Below are 4,747 nucleotides of genomic sequence, written 5' to 3'. Positions count from 1 at the left end.
TCCTGGAACTCACTCTGTAGACCAGGCTGGCCTTGAACTCAGAAATCCGCCTGCCTCTGCCTCCCGAGTGCTGGGATTAAAGGCGTGCGCCACCATGCCCAGCTCGTAGCATCTATCTTAAGCAGCTTATTATCAAAATTGCACTGCTGTGGCTCTGCACCTAGGAATGCCCAGAGTACCTGAACCTTCTTCTGGAGATAAATTCTTTCTAAAGAGTCACAATGTTGGTGATTTAGTCTCCTCAAAGGGAGCATTTACTGAAGGAGAGAAAACTGTTGGTAACTTCAGGGCAAAAAACCCCAAACACCACAGCCTAGAAACAAGTGTTTACACAACATGCTCTTCCTATCAGAACTAAAATCTAGCTGCCTTCTTATTAGTGTGTCACATGATAGCAGGAGAGTTGGCAAGGAGGACGCGCTAGACTGGGAAGGAGGTTCCAGACTGAGGGGCCCAACTTTGTAACTGTTTCCACACCTACAGGTGCTCCCTTCCGCTCTCCCTTAGAACAGAGGGCTCAGATGGGAGGAAGCCCTTGTGGAGCAGCGGCTGAAAGAGAGGGCACTGCCCACACCTTCACCTTCTTGCATGATGGGAACAGTGACAGCAAGGAAAAAACCCACTGTGAAAGGACACAGTGAGATCCTTTTAAAACGCACCCTAAACACCCAACGTTCTAGGGAAGCTTCCCCTTGACAGAAATATGTGAAAAAGAGGGAACCACACCAACTGTCTCTTTCTCAACCAGCACCAAAGCTCTTCCTTCAAGTGTTCAGGGTCTCATCCATCTCCTTTCACCTCATAACCTGTTGGGTGCTGGGCCCTAGGTACCCTGTGTGATGAAAGCGGAAGAAGGAAACAATAAGTAGGAAGTGATGAAAGACTGACACACCAAAGCAGGGGTCCGCAAGCTTTCTGTTGCTGTTGTTTGCAATAAAGGGACAGCTGTGGGTATTTTTAGCTCTTTATGCTCCATAAGATCTTGTCACTCTTGCCATAGCCAGGCAGCAAGGGTGACGATACATAAAACAAAAGGGTGTGGCGGTGCCTGTAAACTGTATACATTTGATTTTCATGCCATTCTCATGCATTACAAGGGCTTCTTTTCCTTTTGAATGTCTTCCAACCATTTAAAAACATAAAATCTATGATTAGTTTGGGATTAGGGCAGAAACGCACTTGGGCCTCTCGCCAACGTTTGCTGATCCTCTTTGAAGAGTCAAAGGAAGGGGTAGATTTTGGAGGGGGTGTGAATTACTGGAAACATTTTTTTTAAAAGAAACGAGGGGAACTGAAGTAGCAGGTAGGAGACAGGCAGGTGATGTAGGGAGTGGCTAAAAAGATGGCTGGGAGTGGAGTAAGGGGGAGAGGAAAAGAGCGGGCTGGGAGGGACTGGCCTCCTCCCACATTCCTGTCTGTGGTTCCAATGGCTGCAACAGGCTCCGGTTTCTCTATCCGTATGTCTTGGCTGTTTGCCTGCGGTTTCCCGAAGCTGAGTCCCCCAGAATTCAGGAAGGCTACGTTCTGAACCGCTTTCTTTCTAGTCTTCATGAACGCCTAGCGATGCTGCCCCAAGTTCTCACTGAGTCTGCAGCTCTCTGGCGGCCGCCGCTGGTTGGGTTCAGGGGCGCACGACCCCAGGGAGTCTAGCGGCCGCACCCAGCCCGGGCTCAGGCCAGTTCGGCAGCCGCACCCAGCCCTAGAACTTATTTTGCCCGGGAGAACAAAAGACCGCCGTTTCTTCCCCCAGGCTGTCATTAGGGTATAATTTTAGGGCTTCCTCGTGCCCTCCACTCTTCTCTAATTGCCTCCCACAGTTTCATCTTCCCGATTCATTTTCTGCCACATCGACACGTTAGTTAGTTCAATATACACCCAGCCAAGAGCATGCGTAGCCCTTTGTTGTTTTCATTAAAAAGAAAAAAAAATCTAAAAAGTTCAAAAAGTTATGCTTACCAAGTTGAGGAGCGAGGTTCGGCTGCGACTGTGGCTGACGGTGGCTGGGACAGGAGTGGCGGTCAGGGTCCGGATCCCGCCCCTCAGCCTGACTCAGGCTGCGCCCGCCCCGGCCCCCGCCCCTCCACAGGCCTCGGCCTGTCCCCACGTCAGTGCTCTAGACTCAGCTCACTGGTTGTAGTCCCTGGGATTCAACAGGTCTCTCTGTTCCTCTCTCCCTGGAATCTCAAAGATTTTTGGCTTTGGGGGAAGTCGGTCCATGCCCCTAGCTCTTTTCTGTGCACGTGTCCATTTGCAGTTCAGGTCAGATAAGCAGAAAGAATGTGAGTCGTGCTCATCAAGTAGGTCCCTAGGAGCTGGGGCTGTCCTGGTACACTGAAGAAATTTAATAAACAGTTGTGATTTTTAAAATTTTTCTGACACGTGGTATTCCTGAGTAGCTAAAGCTGACTTTGACTCTCTATGTAGCACAGTCTAGCCCCAAATTTAGGACCCTCCTACCCCGCATCCCAAGTGCTAGATTATAGGTGTGCACCATCTGGCCTACCTAAGGGCAGTGATTATTGTCAACAGAATATTGGTGATTATTGTCTAGGGATAATTTTCACTCTGCTTTCAAGTTTTAAAATGACAGTTATGAAAACTTGCAGCTAAGCATTGCCCTGTGCAAGTGAGGCACACAAGTGATTTTCCTGTCTGTGTTTCAATAAAGTTGGGAATTGTATGAAGCACTTCCAGCTTCTAATCCTTGGTCCACAACATCACTGCAGCACTTTTGGCAAGCAATGGCCCCTCTGAGCTTCCATTTTCTCATCTATAAACAAGCCATGCTGCCTTTACCACTTAGTAAAGGCATGTAGAATGTTTATCACATAGAGTGATGCCCTTAAGGAGACCCCCCCCAAAAAAAAAAAAAAAAAAAACTGCAGAGGAGATGTGAGTAGGGCATTGTGTGAATGCTTCCTGGTTTCTGCTCCCCCAATTTCACCATTCACAGTTCCTGTCACTTGTTTAGGAACCCTTGAAGTCAGACATGGTGGCCCTTGCCTGTAATCTCAGCATGTGCAAGGATGAAGCGGGAAGACTACTGCAAGTTCGAGGCCAGCCTGTGGCCTACCTAGTGAATTCCAGACTGGCTTGGGTTACAGAGTAGGATTTTGCCTCATAAGAAAATTAAAATCCAAACCAAAACAAACACGCTTGTGTTTCCAACAATAATTCAAAAAATAATTAGATCCACCCTCTTTCCATTTCTGCCGATGATGTGACCATTTTCCCATTTTCCTTATTTGAAAACATTAGCACCATGTTTTTTAAAAAAAATTACTTTCTTACAAAATTTTCTAAAATCATGGCCCTTGGAATTTCAGCTTTACTGTGTGCTTGGACCCACCTGTCCTTCTTCCACACCCATGCTGATAGAGTTTACATCCCCACTCCCTTTTTCCATTGATTTTGCAACTGGACCCTTGCCCTCCAATAAAAACATATTTAATCAATAAAAACACATTTTTCCAATGTGCAATTTTGATTGATTAACTGCTTACCTTAGAACAAAACACACAATAAAAGAAACAAAGTAACTTACTAATACTTTTATATCAAACCAAACTGCTGGTGACAGAGAGATGGCTCAGAGGGTAAGGATGCATCCTCCAAGCCCGATAACCTGGATTTGATCCCTAGAACCCAAATGGTAAATAAAGAGAACCAATTTCTACATTCTGGCCTTAAACCTCCACATGTGTGTTATGGTGAGTGCCCCCCTAATAATTAATAGCAAAATAAATATTTTTTAAAACCCAAATTTCTTGGCCTCTTTGTGTCCCTGAATAACCTGTTCAGCCTTAATGAATAAGCTAAAATGTCAACTATTCCTTTGATTGCATTTGAGAACCTACTATGTGCCAAGCATTGCTCTGGGATCTGCAAATATAAACACAAGTGTGCTACAGTGCCTGCCTTTGAGAACCTCCATGAACAGATGTCACACAGATGTGAGTGGGGCATTGTAGATAGCACTAGGATTAGTTAAGATCTTAAATCTATGTGGGAAGTTTTCTGCATAAGGGATTGCTTTTTCTAGAAGAAGAGCTGTAGCTTTCACCAGATTCTCAAAAAAAAATCTATAATACAAGTTATTAAAGAGCCATACGTCTAAGTTACTCTATACCCTACTCATGGGCATGTCCACATCATAATCTCTTTAAAGGGAATTTACCTCACAGCCTCTGCTGAAGGGGCAGACTTGGTGACCAAGGTTTGCATGATTTGACCTTGTGCCCATTGTCATAACTGATTGTACTCAAGGCCATCCAGTACATAGGATGGCAGTGGCAAAGGCTTCATGATAAGATGAGATGGGACATATCAGGCCTCTATTCTTGCTTGGAAGCTGGAATTTGGAGCACATACAGACTTCGGCAGTTAAAAGAATCGAGGCATAGAGAGAACTAGAAAGTCAGGACAAATTGGAAATACGAACAAGACACCAAGAATAAATGGGAGCTGGGAGATTTAGAAAGAAGCATGCGGCAGAGAGAAGAAAACAAGTCAGCTGGGAACTGAGAATAAAGAAGGCTCCTGTGGTCCTGAATAAACCTTGAGGAGCTCTGAACCAAGTAAATGTGAAGTGTTCAGGACTAGTTGGGTGGTTAACCTCATCTAGGGTTGCCTGAGGTGGTCACTTTCCAGGGTAGGCTGATGGGGCCCAGTGCTAGGTTCAAACCAAGCTTTTTGGAAAAAGATAGTCAGACCAAGGTTGGCAAACAATGAGTCAATCAAAAGGGCT

At 45.6% G+C, this 4,747-nt stretch overlaps 1 protein-coding gene across 1 annotated transcript in view; it reads right to left on the bottom strand.

Moving 5' to 3' along the window:
* S100a11 (S100 calcium binding protein A11) overlaps positions 1–2,004 on the bottom strand; it is a 5,087-nt gene extending 3,083 nt beyond the window's left edge. Inside the window, exon 1 of the mRNA XM_021159024.2 lies at positions 1,957–2,004. The gene's annotated coding sequence lies outside the window, so the exon portion shown is untranslated. The remainder of the gene's footprint in view (positions 1–1,956) is intronic.
* Positions 2,005–4,747: the final 2,743 nt, after the last annotated feature.

The sequence above is a fragment of the Mus caroli genome, chromosome 3, assembly GCF_900094665.2.
Source record: "Mus caroli chromosome 3, CAROLI_EIJ_v1.1, whole genome shotgun sequence".
Taxonomy (NCBI): domain Eukaryota; kingdom Metazoa; phylum Chordata; class Mammalia; order Rodentia; family Muridae; genus Mus; species Mus caroli.
This window is presented reverse-complemented; position numbering and strand designations above follow the sequence as displayed.